Here is an 18,665-nt window from a genome sequence, read left to right as displayed (position 1 = left end):
AAAACCTGTCAGCCGGGCCAGTGCATCTTTTCCAAAAATCAAGGTTAATAGTATAAAAGGGGCTAATTTGAATTCTCTAGGGTTACCTGTCTCCCCTTTCTATTGTTTTGGAGGGGCGTCTTAAATTCCTGTTTCTCCCTCCCCATTGCCTGTCCTTGAGATTAAAAATATTTGTGTAAAATCTTAACGGCACAAAAGTCTCAAAATGTTTTGAAGTATAAGTGGGACCATTTTGTTTTTATTCTTTGGGCACACCCTTTAAATCTTGTATAGGAATTCAGTGACCCTCAGGCTGTCTCTTTGCTGCTGGTATTCAAAAGTGAATCCCAAAAGGTGTCTACCCAATGTGGATGAAAGACAGACGACGAAAAAAGAATAATTAATCCATTTGCCAGTTTTTGGGTCTCAAACCAAAGGGTTCTTCCATGGAGGCAGTGTAGGAGCATGGAAGGAAGGCAAGCCAAAGCTTTTCCATTCCTACTTCCTCTCTTTTATTAAATTGTAAACGTAAAGCTCAAGCCTGATGAATTTTGGGAAGGATGCCTGGGCTTTGCAATAAAGGGTATTGACCAACATAGTTGGGCTATCTGCCTGAATTGCCATCAAATATGGGACCTGGAAGTCCACAGGGTGGACATGTAATATATGATCTTTGGATGCTTTCCACTTGCTCTTGAAGTTTCTTGAGCTGATATATTTAACCAAATTTTATTTGGGCTGTGGCAATTCTTTGACCACACCTACTGAATAGGCTGAATCAGATATTATTTATTCTCCTGAATAATAAGTAAAGGCTAGAATGATCGTTACAATTCTTTCTGCTGAGGGATTGAAAAGGAGTTCTCTCCTCTTTTGTTAGATCAGAGGTACAGAGCACAAATATTATGTTTGGATGCATCCATGAAGATAGTTGGTCCTTTGGGAACTTTAAAACTTTTTTTCAAGAATCCATCACCAATTATTAAAGTCTAGTTATCTTTAATGAGACCCATTAAAAATTTGAATAGCTAATAAAATTTGCCACTCTGGGATAGCCAAACACATTAATTTGTGTATTGGTATAAAAGGTGTATATTTTGTCAGGAAGCAATCAGTATGTGGATAATCCCTTTCTGCCATCATATGGCTTCCTGGCTGATTGGTCCTTGGGGTTTGGCCTCTAGGCCTCTCTGGGTACCACTCATGAAGTGTTTTTTACCGGGCCCTGGGGCTGGGCCTCATCCCTTTCCCTGAACCTGTCACTTCAGGCCCAACAAACTTCTTTGCATTTTGGACATGGGGTACTGGGTCTTGTTCTCCGACCCCTCCTCTCCCTTTCCAATATTGAGCTTTCAGATGCCCTACTTTACCACACTGAAAGCATCGACGTGTCTCTCTAGAAGTCCCTTGCCAGAAGGGACCCTTTCTACCCATGTTGGGATCTTGGGAAGTCTGCATCATAGTCTGGCTATAAAAGGCATTTGTGCCCACTGTGGCACAGCGTCTTATGAACTCCTCTAAATGAGCATCCTTGTGCAGTCCTAGTATAATTCTTCTGAACACCTCATTAGCATTTCTTTAGCAAGTTGCCTTATTAAAACATCTGTTGATGCATTTTCCCCATTAGTTCTTGTGATAGCAGTCTGCAAACGTCCCACAAAGTCAGCAAAGGGTTCATCTGGCCCTTGTGTTATTTTTGTGAAGGCCTCACCTTTGTCATTTTTATTGTGAATCGAAGTCCACGCTTTGATAGCATTAGCAGCAATTTGCTCATATGCTACTACTGGATAATCAATCTGTGCTGTGACGTCTGCATATGGACCTATACATGTTAGTAGTTCATAGGTGATCGTAGCATGGACAGCATTTTGACTATTTTGTTGAGCTTGTATCCTACAGAGCTCACTATATTCAGAAAGCCACATGTAATTTTGTCCAGGTTCTAGCCATACTCTTGCTATAGATTTCCAGTCATTAGGAGTCAAGATTTCAAAAGCCAAATTCTGTAATAGCATCTTAACATAAGCTGATGTAGCCCCATAAAGAGTGCAAGCCTTTTTCAGGTCTTTGAGGATTTCTATGTTAAAAGGGGCATATCTTTGACTTTGTTGACCGGAGGCATTAAACTGGGAAATTACAGGAAATATATGTGGCTGGAGCTCCCTGACGTCCATGCCCTTTTCTTTGGCCTTCATTAAGCGCTCTTGTAATCTACTCATAACTGGATACTGGGGATGCTGGGGGGGAGGTGCTGGTGCTGTCACTGCCCCTCTCCCCCCCACTGCGCCTCCTCCCTCCATCCTGGAGGGTGGAGTTGATGGAGGAGATTCAATCACTTGCTACTGAGGTGGGGCTGAAGCTGCCTCCTGAGGTGGAAAGTCACCACACCCTTGCTCACTTAAGTCTCCATGCCCTGTGGGGATATGGTCATTAATCTGTTTATTGTCTTCCTCCTTAATATCATGGCTACTCTGAGAAGGAGCAGGAGCAACGGGGTTTTTCTTTCTTCTAGGGATAAGGTTTCTTAGTGCTAACTGAATTATGTTGTATAAATAAAATGCCTCGATGGAAATTGAATGAGGACTGTTTTCACTGTAATACGTGGACATCTCTTGTCCAACCAGGGACCAGATATCTCGAGAGATCTGCTCCTGCTCTATGAACCAAGGGGAGATGCAGTTTAATGTACCCACAAGTCTAGCTACCTGTTCCCAAGTTATAAGTAGCCCTTGTCCTTCTATCAGCTTCAGCATGCTTTCTATAGCACCACTAGTGGGTGGGATTGAAAGGGTTGAAGGGGTTGGGGGGGGGAAATGGAGTTTTTAGCTAGCATTTGTCCCATTTTAGCCAAAAAAAAAGATTACTGGTTTAGTTTTTAAGAACAATACTCACCCAAGTTCCTGGTCACCGAGACTTCTTCAGTCTTTGGTTCCCACCGTTGGGCGCCAAATGTGAAGATCGCGTATTTCAAAATCAGCAGGAATCAGGAGTTCGGGTTAGGGGAAAATCGTCAGTCTTTATTCTCAGTGAAGAAGGATCGGAGGCAGAAGAGAATCACCGATAGCAATGTGTGCAGCTGAGTCAAGAACCTAGCTAGATCACCAGCCACACGACCAGCAGCCAGGAGAATGGACCCAGGCCCAATCTCTCCCAGCTTCTCTTCTTGTTCCTCTCTCTGCCTCCACCCACCAAAATCGTCATTTCCTGTACAACACATCAGGACTTGCAAAGAGAGTGGGCAGGGATCATTCTTTATCCAATCATGTATATTAATAGAGTATAGTCCAATTACTATTTAGCCTCGTGTACTTGGGACCTCAGTGCATCAACTCAAGCCTCAGCCCATTACAAGTAAGCATCATATGTAGTGGGGACAAACTGCAACCATTCCCAATAAGATCAGGAGTGAAATAAGGTTGCCCACTATCACCGTTACTATTTAATATTGTATTTGAAATGCTAGCTTTGGCAATAAGAGTTAAGAAAGAGATTAAAGGAATAAGAATAGGCAAAGAAGAAATCACATTATCACTCTTTGATGATGATATGATGATATACTTAGAGAATCCCAGAGATTCTACTAAAAAGTTATTAGAAACAATCCACACCTTTAGCAAAGTTGCAGGATACAAAATAAACCCACATAAGTCATCAGCATTCTTATATATCACTAACAAAACCCAACAGTTAAAGTTACAAAGAGAAATTCCATTTAAAGTAATTACTGATTATATAAAATATTTAGGAATCTATCTGCCAAGGGAAAATTAGAAACTTCATGAGCAAAACTACAAAACACTTTTCACACAAATTAAGTCTGATCTAACTAACTGGAAAAATATTAAAAGCTCTTGGATAGGGCGAACAAATATAATAAAGATGACAATACTTCCTAAACTAATCTATTTGTTTAGCGCTATACCAATCAGACTCCCAAAAAACTATTTTAATGACCTAGAAAAAATAACACCAAAGTACATATGGAAATACAAAAGGTCAAAAATTTCAAGGGAATTAATGAAAAAAAAAAATCAAATGAAGGTGGCCTAGCTGTACCAGATCTAAAATTATATTATAAAGCAGTGGTTACCAAAATCATCTGGTATTGACTAAAAAATAGAGTAGTTGATCAATGGAATAAGTTAGGTTCAAAGGGCAAAACAGTCAATAACCTTAATTATCTAGTGTTTGACAAACCCAAAGACCCCAGTTTTTGGGATAAGAACTCATTATTTGACAAAAATTTCTGGGAAAATTAAAAATTAGTATGGCAGAAACTAGGCATTGACCCACGCATAAAACCGTACACCAAAATAAGGTCAAATTGGGTTCATGACCTAGGCATAAAGAATGAGATTATAAATAAATTAGAAGAGCATAAGAGAGTTTACCTCTCAGATCTGTGAACGAGGAAGGCATTTATGACCAAAGAAGAAGTAGAGATCATTATTGACTACGAAATAGAAAATTTTGATTATATCAAATTGAAAAGTTTTTGTACTAACAAAACTAATGCAGACAAGAATAGAAGGGAAACAATAAACTGGGAAAACATTTTTACAGTCAAAGGTTCTGATAAAGTCTTCATTTCCAAAATATATAGAGAATTGACTCTAATTTATAAGAAATCAAGCCATTCTCCAATTGATAAATGATCAAAGGATATGAACAGACAATTCTCAGATGAAGAAATTGAAACTATTTCTAGTCATATGAAAATATGCTCCAAGTTATTAATTAGAGAAATGCAAATTAAGACAACTCTGAGATACCACTACACACCTGTCAGATTGGCTAAGATGACAGGAAAAAAATAATGATAAATGTTGGAGGGGATGTGGGAAAACAGGGACACTAATACATTGTTGGTGGAATTGTGAATACATCCAGCCATTCTGGAGAGCAATTTGGAACTGCTCAAAAAGTTATCAAACTGTGCATACCCTTTGATCCAGCAGTGTATCTACTGGGCTTATATCCCAAAGAGATACTAAAGAAGGGAAAGAGACCTGTATGTGCCAAATGTTTGTGGCAGCCCTTTTTGTAGTGGCTGGAAATGGGAAAATGAATGGATGCCCATCAATTAGAGAATGGTTGGGTAAATTGTGGTATATGAATGTTATGGAATGTTATTGTTTTGTAAGAAATGAGCAGCAGGATGAATACAGAGAGGCTTGGCAAGATTTATATGAACTGATGCTAAGTGAAATGAGCAGAATCAGGAGATCATTATATACCTCAAGAACGATACTCTATGAAGATATGTTCTGATGGAAGTGGATTTCTTCGACAAAGAGATCTAACTCAGTTTCAATTGATCAAGGACCGACAGAAGCAGCTACACCCAAAGAAAGAATATGGGGAAATGAATGTAAACTATTTGCATTTTTGTTTTTCTTCCCAGGATATTTTTATCTTCTGAATCCAATTCTTCCTGTGCAACAAGAGAACTGTTCGGTTCTGCACACATATATTGTATCTAGGATATACTGTGACATATTTAACATGTATAGGACTGATTGCCATCTGGGGGAGGGTGTGAAGGGAGGGAGGGAAAAAGTTGGAACAGAAGTGAATGCAAGGGATAATGTTGTAAAAAAATTACCCAGGACTGGGTTCTGTCAATAAAAAGTTATTTAAAAAAACATTCAGAAGATCAATTTAACTGTTGAATGAGGAATAGAATAGACTGAAGAAAGATTTTAGGAAACCAAAAGGCTATAGCAATGAAGATATGAAAATATGGTAGAAGAGAGTTCAGCAGGAGAGTGTGATTTAAACAATGGCACCTGGGTATTCAGAGTGACTGAAATGGGGAAAGTATGATCGGATGGACGTTTATTAATCAGTGAATTCAAGAAAGTTATCATTCTCCATAGAGTTTGGTTTTGGGAAACTGAGGAGGGGATGATGAGATTGAAGGTTGCTTGTATATGGGTAGGTGACCCCTTTGGTGAGGCAGAAGTTTTTTTTTTTGTTTTTTTTTTTTTGAACATTTGGAGCCTGATAGAATGGTTTGTTAAAGGAAGTAAATATAGGCAAAGTAAATTCACCTATATGGGAGATTTTTGGAGTTTGAGGAAACTGTTGCTCAGATAGGAGATTCAGGAAGCATAGTATGAAGCCAGTTTGTGGAATTTCAATATGAAAAAAAGAAATATTTTTTTTTTATCTGAGAGTCAATAAGGAGTTGTACTTTTTTGAGTAAGAGTAAAAAGCTAGCCCTTTTGTAGTACTTTAAGATTTGCAAGGTACTTTACAAATATTATCTCATTTTATACATACAGCAATCTTGGAAAGTAAGTGCTATTATGATCCTCATTTACAGATGAAGAAATTGATTTTTCACAGTTTTTTTCTTTTTTTTTATCTTTTAGTTTTGCTTGATTGTATCTTGATTTCTCATAATGTCATTAGCTTCCATTTTCTCCATTCTACTTTTTAAGGAATTATTTTTCTCAGTGAGCTTTTGTACTTTCCCAATTGGCCAGTTTTGCTTTTTAATGCATTCTTCTCCTCAGTTGCTTTTTGTATTTCCTTGCACTGTCAATTCTTTTCCTAATTTTTGTACTATCTCTCTTATTTGATTTTCAAAATTCCTTTGAGCTCTTCCATAGTCTGAGCCCAATTGTTATTTTTCTTAGAGGCTTTGAATGTAGGAGCTTTGACTTTGTTATCATCTTCTTCTGAGTGCGTGTTTTGATCCCCTGTCACCATAGTAACTTTCAATGGTCAGAAACTTCTTTTTTTAAGAAAAATATTTTGGTAGTTATGTGAGGCATGATCAGGGAGATATTGGAGACTGGAAGACCAATTAAGAGGCAATTGAAATAGTTAAGGTAAGAGGATGAAATTGCTACAAATGTCCTTGATCACAAGTACATAGTAGTGGTGGAAATAGTAGCAGCAGTGGTAGTAATAGTAGTGGTGGTAGTAATAACAGTGGTGGTAATAGCAGTAATAACAGTGATAGTAGTAGTTATAGTATAGTATAGTATAATATAGTATAGTAGTTATAGCAGCAGCAGCAATATTGATAGTAGTGACAGCAGCAGAAGTAGTAGTGATAAAAGAAATAATAGTAGTCAAATAATAATAGTGAAAGTAATAAGAATAATAACCTTATTTCTCTCTCTCTCTCTCTCTTTCACTCTCTCTCCTTTTCCCTCCCTCTCTCCCTTCTCCTTCCTCCCTCCTTCCCTTTTTCTTCTTCCTCTTCCTCCCTTTCTTCCTCCCCTCCCTCCTCTCTCTCTCCCTCTCCCTCTGTCTTTCTCTTTCTGTGTGTGTGTGTGTGTGTGTGTGTGTGTGTGCAGTATGTATGCAAAGTAGGAGAATAATGAATAGGAAGATGTACAATAGAAACTCTGACTACCCTGTTTGGTTTCTATGGTTTCTTTCTATGGTTTCTCTGAAGACCTAGAAGAAATTCTGAAATGCTGTCTCATTTGGTTATGATTATACTAATGACTTGGATAGCACTCCAACCAATGTGGTACAACAACTCCTAAGGATATAACAAATAGGCATGGCATAGGGTTGAAGGCTGGCCCTATTTGAAACCATCATAATGATTAGCTTAACATAAAAGACAGCAGGATGATTACCATTCTTTGGTGGTACCATAGATGGTCAAGTAGAACACAGTAGAAACATCTAGACCATGTTTGATGGAAATAGTTCAGTACAGATGGAGTTGGCAACTAAAAGTGGCAAACCATGAGAACAGATTGAAGATGAGTACATGTTATGTGCCAGTCCTATGTCATAACAAAATTGGGAAAACTCCTATTAATTATAGACATGAATCTTATAGTGCTTACATTAAATAGAAACCCCCAAGATACACTTCATTTTTCTTTTCTTCAATCTGAGTTTTCACCAATATTTATATTTTTATGTTGATTTGATTCCTGTCCCTACATTTCAGTTTACACTTCAGTTATTTTCACAAAAAAATGTTTAGAAGTCATCTGTTAAAGTTCATTGTTTTTCCCTTCCTTGGATCATATTCACTTGCTCTGGGTGAATGATTCTTGACTATAAACCTGTATCTTATACTTTTTAGAATATCACATTCTGTGCTCCCAACTTCTTTATGATGGTAGTTGTTAAATGCTGTGTCATCCTCACTTAGACCTTTCAGTTCTTGAATGCTTCTTCTCTGCTTACATGAAGTTTTTTGTTTTGTTTTGGCTGAGATCTTCATGACAGTTATGGTTTTAGAGCATCTTTGAAGAGATAATGGAGGGAACCAAGATGACTAAGTAAAGGCAGGAACTCACCTAACCTCTCCCCCAAACTTCTCTAAATTCCTTTAAATAATTACTCTACATAAATTTTAGAACATCAGAACACCCCAATAGATGGAGTAGAACATTTTCCAGCCTAAAGCAACTTAGAAGCTCAGCTGAAAAGATATGTGATACCAAGGAGGGAGTACAGCATGCAGTCCTAGTGCAGGCCTGCTCTAGGCCTGATAGAGGCCCCAGCCCCAGTGTGATCCCCAGCCTGATCCCCAGCTTCAGTGAGGCAGGACCTCTAAATCAGCAGCAGTGGTGGAGTTTTCTGGACTTCTTGGTCCAGGGAAGACTTGGAAGGTGAATGGGAGAGGATCTGTAGCAACAAGGTAGGAATTTAATGTGCAGTCCCAGCACAAGCTGCACTAACACCTCAGCCCCAATCCTGGCCCCAGTTTCAGTAAAGCAGGAGTCTGTTGCTTTAACACACTATATATACAAGGGGGTCAGGGACATTCCTTTTTTTTTTTTTTTTTTGCTCTAGGGCAGAAAAGAGGATTTAGCTCAGGTCCCCAGAAGGATTTCTGAAAACATCTGTACAAAAACCCTGAAGCTTGGGATATTGCTCCCTCCATCTTGGAAACAAAGCCCTGCTTTAACAAAGAGTTAAAAACTAAGTAATAAACTAAGAAAATGAGTAAAAAAAGAAATTTCTGACCACTGAAAGTTACTATGGTGACAGGGGATCAAAACACGCACTCAGAAGATAATAACAAAGTCAAAGCTCCTACATTCAAAGTCTCCAAGAAAAATAACAATTGGGCTCAGACTATGGAAGAGCTCAAAGGAATTTTGAAAATCAAATAAAAGAGATAGTGCAAAAATTAGGAAAAGAATTGACAGTGCAAAAGGAAATACAAAAAGCAACTGAGGAGAAGAATGCCTTAAAAAGCAAAACTGGCCAATTGGGAAAGTACAAAAGCTCACTGAGGAAAATAATTCCTTAAAAAGTAGAATTGAGAAAACGGAAGCTAATGACATTATGAGAAATCAAGATACAATCAAGCAAAATTAAAAGATAAAAAAATGGAAAAAACTGTGAAGCATCTCTTTGGAAAAACAACTTCTCTGGAAAATAAATCCAGTGTAAAGTTCAGACGAGCTTTCTGGACATTCTTTGGATGGGCCTGGGTCTCAACAGGATAAACACCACAATAATGGTCAGGACTAGATATAGATTCTTTATTTTGATCCAATCTTGGTCTTAGTGCAGGAGGCATGAGAGCCACCACAAGGCTGGTCAAAGATGAAATGTCTATCTTCCAGTTCTTCTTAGCCCTTATATACCTTATTGTAATTACATCATTACAATATATGATTATATGTGAACTAGAGAACCATTACATCACCATACGAAGTATATATGTGAACTAGAGAACCATTATCTCATCAATTCCACTAAGTTAACACCTTTTTTCAAGTATACTTCTCCAGAGTTCCAGCTCTCTACAATCCAGGAGTGATAAATAAAAATTATTGGTCTATCTTAAAGTCATGATAAAAAATCCTGGACATCATTTTTTAAGAAATTATTAAGGAAAACAGTCCTTATATTCTAGAACCAAATAGAAATTGAAAAAAATCCACCAATCACCTCCCTCCTGAAAGAGATTCCAAAATGAAAACTTCCAGGAACATATAGCCAAATGCCAGAACTCTAGGTGAAGGAGAAAATATTGCAAATATCCAGAAAGAAATAATTCAAATATAGTGGTAGCCACAGTCAGGATAATGCAAGATTTAGCAGCTTCTACATTAAAGGATCAGAGGACTTAGAATGTGATATTCTAGAGCACAATGGAGCTAGAGTTACAACCAAGAATCACCTACCCAGCAAAACTGAATATAATCCTTCAGAGATAAAGGTGACCATTCAGTGAAATAGAAGATTTTCAAGCATTTGTGATGAAATGACTAGAGCTGAATGGGAAATTTGATTTTCAAATACAGGACCCTGGAAAAAGCATAAGGAGGCAAGCAAGGTTATCATAAGGGACTTAAAGTTTATCTATTTATATTCCTACATGGGAGAATGATACTTGTAACTCACCAATATGAGTTGACTATAAAAGGATATCTCTTTTTTTAAATGATGAAATTAAGTGGTGAGAGAAGAATGAATTTGAAGAAAGGGAAAGGGAGAAGTGGAATGATGCAAATTATCTTCCATAAAAAAGGCAAGAAAAACTTTTTATAATGGAGGGGGAAAAGGAGAGAAAAGGATGACTGAGTAAATCTTACTCTCATCAGAATTGATTCAAAGAGGAAATGACATACATACTCAATATCAATATAGAAATCTATCTTACTTTGCAAGAAAATAGGAGATGAATGGGATATGGGAAAAAGGGAGGGTGATAAAAGAGAGGGCATATTGGGGGAAGGAGTCATCTTAGCAAAACACTTTTGAGGAGGGACAGGATGAAAGGAGAGAGAATAAATGGGGGAAATGCAGTTAGCAAAAGCAATTGTAACAAGAATTTGAAGCAAGTTTCTCTGATAAGGCCTCATTTCTCAATCATAGAGAGAGCCAAATCAAATTTTTTAAAAAAGAAGAGCCCTGCCCAATTGGTAAATGATCAAAGATATGATCTTGTGCCCAAAAGGATACAAATTCATACATTTATTCTTTAACCTAACAATACCACTATTAGGCAAGAATAACAAAATATATTTTCAAAAAAACAAAATGACCTATAGGTACAAAATTATTCATAGTAGCTCTCTTCTCAAGGCAAAAAAAAAAAAAAAAAAAATCAGACATGAGGGGATGCCCATCTATTGGAGAATGGATAAATAAAGTGTGGTATGTGTTTGTGTGGGAATATTATTGTTCTTTGGGAAATGATGAGCAGCATAATCTAGAAAAAAAAAACTTGCAAAGAAACAAACAAATAAAAAATCACAATATCCTGGAAAGTCCTCCATGAACTCAAGCAAAGTGAAATGTCCTATATACAAAGTAATAACAATGTTCTAGGATGATCATATGTAAATGACTTTGTTTTTCTCAGTAGTAAAGTGATACATGACTACTCTGAAGGCTTTGTGATGAAAAATGCTGCTCACATTCAGAGAAAGAACTCACTGTGTCTGAAGACAGATTGAAGCATTTCTCTTTGGCTCTGTCTCTGTCTTTCTGTTTCTGTCTCTGTTCCTCTCTCTTTAAATTTTATTTATCTTGAACCTTTGGTTTTTATTAGGGTGCAAAATCTATGTTTTCTTTTAGAACCTGAATTTTATGGGAAAAAAGAGATAATGGTGGGGGTTTTTTCTATTTTTCCTTTGCCTTCTGGTTCTGATAAATCTAAATAGTTTTTTAAAGTATTTCCTGATATATGTTTTATAGGCTCTTGCTTATAGATATGACTGAGATAATAATAACCATAATGATGATAACAAAAATATTAATAAACATCTTACATTTATAACTTTTAGGTTTGCAAAACATTTTACATATAATATTCTTTTTATCCTCACAAAATACTGTGCAGTAGTGGCTATTTTTATGCCCTTTTTATGTGTAATGAAACTGAGGCTAAGAGATGCTAAATGACTTGCTTAGGATCATACTATCGATATGTATTAATGTGGGGTTTAAACTTAGCTCTTCTTGATTTAGCATTCAGTTCTTTATTCCCTGTACCAGGCAGTTGCCTCAATAATTCTTAAATTCCTTTTCCCTATTCTGTTTTCCATGTCAGTTTTTTTAAAATGAGGCATCTCAAATTTTATTTTTAGATTTTGTTTTAATATTTCTTGCTGTCTCATGAAATCACTAATTTCTAGTTAGTTTCATTTTAGTAATCAAAGTACTTGTTATATAGATAAAGTTTTATACTTATTGTACTAAGATGTTTAATCTCCTTTCACATATTTTCTCCATATCTCTTATTTCTTTTTCAATTTTTTCTTGTAGTTATTTGTAAATAACCAGATAAATAAATAATGAACATAAATAAAACAGATTTACAAACATATGAACATGTGATAAATTTAATTAACTAAATAATTTTCTCATGTTATAAATAAAATAATTTAGAATAAAGCTCTTCATTTCTTTCAGGGATTTTAAATAATCTCTGTCCAGGAACATAATAAGTATTTAATAAATATTTATTAACTGATTGACTGTTCTAATTCCAGAAGATTGTTACTGTCCTTATGCTTATTAGCAAGCTGAATTATTTGTAGATTTCAAATATCAGAACTACAGACTATTTTTAAATCTGAGTTACCTGCTCTAAAACTCCTCAACTGCATGTTTTAGACATGACTAGGGTCTGAATCTGTTACCTTTCCCAGAGGTTCAGAAATACACAGTTGTTGCTCACTTTTTTTTCTGTTCCTTGTTCATTGATAAGCTTGAGTAGACAACCAGTAAGTCAGTTACTAAACATTTCTTAAGTTAACATGCTAAACACTGGGAATACAAATTTAAATAAACAGAAAGATAATAGTTGGCTTCAAGTATCTTATAATCTAATGGAGAAAGATAATACACAGATTCATAATGAATCTGAATAGAGTCTGGAGCCTTGGATAAAGCACCTGTTGTGATGGTATGATGTATAACTCTAAAGAAATCCAAAAACAATACAGCTGGGGGTGGGGAATATGAGGGTTAGGGTTCTGGTTTACTTCCTTAAATGGAATTTTTAGAGCCCGTGACTTTGCCCAACTAGTCATAGGATAAAATTACAGAAGGAAAAGGTATTGATGAGATGTGAATACTGTGGATTCAATCTTTTTTTTTTTTTTTAATTTAATAGCCTTTTATTTACAGGTTATATGTATGGGTAACTTTACAGCATTAACAATTGCCAAACTTTTTGTTCCAATTTTTCACCTCTTACCCCCCACCCCCTCCCCCAGATGGCAGGATGACCAGTAGATGTTAAATATATTAAAATACAAATTAGATACACAATAAGTATACATGATGAAACCGTTATTTTGCTGTACAAAAAAAATCAGACTCTGAAATATTGTACAATTAGCTTGTGAAGGAAATCAAAAATGCAGGTGAGCATAAATATAGGGATTGGGAATTCAATGTAATGGTTTTTAGTCATCTCCCAGAGTTCTTTCTCTGGGCGTAGCTGGTTCAGTTCATTACTGCTTGTGGATTCAATCTTGCAGGGTACTGGGATTTCTCAATGATGAGTTTTCTGGAACATATAGGATGGATAGAGAAGTCTAAAGAGGTTTAAAAAAAGTCAGGTTCACCTGATGGAAAATGCTGGAAATGATGGAAAATGACCATGTCTATTAGAGAGCCATAGCTGCTTGGGGTAAGTTTTCTTATCTACAGTGAATCTGGGATTCAAATCTGACCTGTTCTGTTGACCTCTACCCCCCCCCCCCATATATATATATGTATATATATATATATATATATATATCCACATATATCTGATTGATATAAAACCATTTCTTTCAATAGGAGATAGCAACAAGCTCCACTATGATTCCTGTGTTGGAAGGTTGTACACACTGTATTCCTCTGGTTATTCTTGCCCTTTTCCTCTGAAAATCTTTCCTCTACCCTATGATAATCTGGGCTGGAAAACTGACTCATGGTGTATGTGTTTCTTTCTTTTTTTTTGCATTTCTAGATTAAAATTCAGGGTTTTACTGTTTCTAGGCTTATTTTCTATCTAAAAACCTAGGAACTATATGAACAAAATTACAAAACACTTTTCACACAAATGAAATCAGATATAAGTGACTAGAAAAATATCAATTGCTTATTGGTAGACTGAGCCAATATAATAAAAATGATAATTCTACTTAAACTAATTTATTTATTCAGTGCCATACCTATCAAACTTCCAAAAATAATCTTATAGAGTTAGAAAAAAATGACAGCAACATTCATCTGGGCAAACAAAAGTTTACAAATATCAAGGGAATTAATGAAACAAAAATACAAAGGATGGTTGGTCTAGTCATACCAAATCTCAAACCAGGCTATGAAATAATAATTATCAAAAACTAGTTGATACTGGATAATATAGAGTGATGGATTAAAGCAATGGTTCTCAAACTTTTGTTCTCAGTATCTTCATGTTGTTAAAAAACTATCGAGGATATATTCAAAGAGTTTTTGTTCACATGGGTTATACTTATAGCTATTTACTATATTAGAAATAAAAAATAATTTTGAATTTGTAGACCCTCTGAAAGGGTTTCAGAGATCCCAACAATTCTTTGGACTACACTTTGAGGACCACTGGATTCATGGAATAGATCTGGTCCCCAAGAAATAGTAGCCAGTGATCATAGCAGTCTAATATTTGATGAACACAAAGACCTCAGTTTTTAGGATAAAACACAGCATTTGACAAAAACTTCTGGAAAACTGAAAAACAATAGGACACAAATAACGTATAGACCAATATCTCATAGCATGTACCAAAATAAGGTCAAATTGGGTGGATAGTTACAGCCTAATGGAGAAAGTGATTGTGTTGTATTTCAGAGGCATCAACTTGATATCTTGTTGTGGCTGAACTTTTATCATATTTCCTATTAGCTTTTCCTCACCAATGCAATTATACATTAATTAAGTCTTACTGTTTGGATCAAGAAAAAGCAAAAAAAAAGAAAGTGAATTAAAATGTTTAATCCACACTATTGCAGAGATTTCCAGCACTTCAAGTTTAATTCCTTGTCCCTTCTTCCTTCCCTTCCCTCCTCCATTGCTCCCTTCTTCTCTTCTTCTTTTCCTCCCTTCCTCTCTCACTTCTCTCTCTTCTTCCCTTCCTCCATTCCTTCCTTCTCTCCTCTCTTTCCCTTCTCTCCTTCCCCTTTTCCTCCTTTCCACTCTCCTTCCTGGATTTCTTCCTTCCTTCATTTCTTCTTCCTTCCTTCTTCCCTCCCTCCCTTTCTTCTTTCTTTTTTTTGTTTCTTTTCTTTTTTTTCATGAAAGCAGATCATCAATTTTTCAACAACTATCGAGTCAGGGTAGAAGCACTCACATAATACCTCAATATCTCACAAAATGAATTTTTTCATGAATTATTTTCTATCTAAAAACCTAGGAACTATATGAACAAAATTATAAAACACTTTTCACACAAATGAAATCAGATATAGGTGACTGGAAAAATGAATGCTTTTAGAGTTTTCACTATCTCAGAAACCAACTCTTTTCAGGTAGGAAGCATGATGTTGAGAAACTCAAGTCATATGATTTGATTTACAGTAGAATTCAACTCAGACCTTTAATATGACTGCACTAAATTTATGGGTTTTACTGTTATTCCTCCCACTTCCACTCCCACATCCAAACACACTTTACAAATGGTTTAGGATACATGCTTGCTGCTTGAAATCTTTATTAAATACTCCTTAAATGAGGGGCGGAGCCAAGATGGCGGAGAAGACACATGCGACTTTCTAAGCTCTTCTCTTACCCTCTTTATCAATATTATATCGAGCCTCAAAAATAGTCTTGACTGCTACAATTTGTAAAGATAAGAAGTAGAACAACTCACCAGCCGAAGAAAATCTGCAGTCTCACCAAAAAGGTTGGTTCAGGGCAGGGGAGATCGGCCAACGGGGAGAGTGGGTTCAGGTCTCAAACCGGTGAGCACAGATCTCACGCACGGCCAACCTGCAGTACGAGAACTTTTCAGGGGCAGTTGGATCCGCACGGCAGAGGACGCTATTAGCTCAATCTCACGAGGGGAGCTCGGCAGAGGCCATAGAAACTTCGCCATTTATCAGGCAGACACTAGGCAGAGTTTGAGTCTGCAGTCAGCTGCTAATACTCACAGTCCTCAAGCTCTTAGGCGTGACACTCTAGTCTCAGCCAGGGCATCGATAATCTCAGCTACTACCAGTTTGATAGCTCAGCCAGTTGCTGAATCCACTGCACTGTTGAGGAGGACACAGCTCTCACAGTTAACACTCACCATCCTGCAGAGTGGGAGTTACATCGTCCTATTGTGCATAGAAGCTGGTCAGGGCCGATTTGCCTGAGACCACCTAAGAGACAACATGGGCTAGAAAGATGATAAGAAGCAGTCGCAGCTTCTATGCTGCTAATACTCACAGTCAACACCTCAAGAGAGCTCTGGCAAACTGGGCAGAAAATGACACTCACCACTTAGTCCTAGCCTAGGGCATCGATAATACTCTCAGCTACTAAGAGACCATTGATAAAGTCTCAAGTGTGAATCCACCTCCTGATAAATGAGGGAAGGAAAAGCTCTCACAACAGAGCACTCCAACCTGAACAGGTGGAAAAGTTTACAATTCTCAAATTCTGCAGAGGAAGCAAATGGTGACTTGATGGAACCTACTAAAGAACTCCAAGAACATAGGATCATAAGAATTGGAAAGAAGACAATCACAGCTTCTACTACAGAAAAAAAACATTAGTGAACAATGAAAAAGACCTCCAAACAGACAAACAATCATCATTCAAACTCACATTGGACATAATACTCAGAAAGAGTACATTAAAAAGTCTCATTGAGAAGTTAGAAATAATTCTTAAAGAAAGAACTGAACAAATTGAAACTAAATTCATTGAGACAGTAGAAAACAGTCAAGCAAAATTCTCAAATCAAATGACAAACTGGAAAAAACCACAAAATTATCTACTTGCAAAAACGACAGATCTTAGGAAAATAGAATATTCACTGGAGAAATAATCTAGGATTATGATCTGAAAAACTAGATGAACCAAAAGAGCCTAGATACTATTTCAAAAACTCAATAAATCATACAGAAAGAAACTACTTCAGAATAATAGAATCTTTAGAAGAAGTAAAACTAGAACAATTGAAACAAGAATTCATCGAACACCTTGAAAATCAATCAACTAAAAACAAAAACACAACGAAGAATAAACACAATTATCTACGAAAACTATCAGACTTAAGGAAAAAATCTTAGAAGCAGCCAATCAAAACATTTTAAACTTTCAAAACTACCAATGAAAAACCAAGATCTAGCTGCCTCTACATTACACAAAAAGAAAGGGCCTGGAATATAGATAAAACAACATTGAAAGATTCATCAAGACACCTTGAAGATAACACCAAGAATAAACTACCACTAAAGCTGAGCATTTTCAACTATCAAGATTAAGAAGATGGACATAATCTTTACGCAAAAAAACCATTTAATACCAGTACACAACAATGATACCAAAGATACTGCTACATACATTTAAAAGAGAAAGAGTTGGAGAGTAATATTCCAACACAAAGAACAAATACAGCATATTATGATGCAGAAACTACACGTTTAATACATTTCTAACCTAAATGTAAAATGACATGATTACTACCCATATAAGAGGCAGATAGCAGAAACATGGAATTTAAAAAGTAGAACCTACAAAACATTGATTTACAATGAAACACATTTAAAGCTAGGCATACATATAAGATAACTCCAAAGAAAAAAGGCTGTAAAAGCAAAACTCTATTACTTTCAATAAACACAAAAAACAGAAAGTAGTAGCACAAACACATCTATCTCACTCAAGCTCAAAAGTATAATAAATTATCTAATTAAAAGCAAAAGTAACTCATCCAACTAAGAAAGACATACATACTAAGAAGCAATATACAATAATAAACATATATCCACACCAAGTGCCATAGCACTCAACTTCCTAAGAGAGTTAAGAGAGTTTGCAAGAAAAAGCAAACAACAAAAACTAATAGCCAGGAGATCTCAACACACACTCTCAAATTAGAACAAATCAAACCACAAAACAAATAAGAAAGAAATTAAAAATAAATATAATAGCAAAAATTAGGCATTTGCGATCTTTAGGAAAAATTGAATGAGAGAATAGAAGAATATACTTTCTTCTCAACTATTCATAGAAACCTATTCAAGTAATTGACCATATATTAGGATATAAAGACCTCAAAATTAAATGCAAAAAGCAGAAATCATAATGCTTTCTTTTCAGAATCATGATGCAATAAAAACTACATTCAACAAAAAGTTGAGGAAATAAGACCAAAAATGTTGAAACTAAACAATCTCATCTTAAAGAAATCATTGGGTGAAGCAACAAATTATAAATACAATTAATAATTTCACTCAAGAATAATGAACAATGATAGACATCATACCAAAATTGCATGGGAATACAGCCAAAGCGATAAGAGAATTTTATATCCTTAGAAGCTTACTTGAATAAAACAGAGAAAGAAAAGATTAATGAATTGGCTCAACTAAAAAAACTAAAAGACCAAATTAAAAACCCCAATCAAATACTAAATTGGAAATTCTAAAAATAAAAGGAGAAATTAAAATATGAAAAGTAAAAAACTATTGAACTAATTAATAAAACTAAGAATTTGTTCTATGAAAAAACCAATAAAATAGATAAGCCTTTGAGTAAATCTGATT

Source organism: Sarcophilus harrisii, chromosome 3 (assembly GCF_902635505.1).
Source record: "Sarcophilus harrisii chromosome 3, mSarHar1.11, whole genome shotgun sequence".
NCBI classification, from domain to species: Eukaryota; Metazoa; Chordata; class Mammalia; order Dasyuromorphia; family Dasyuridae; genus Sarcophilus; species Sarcophilus harrisii.
This window is presented reverse-complemented; position numbering follows the sequence as displayed.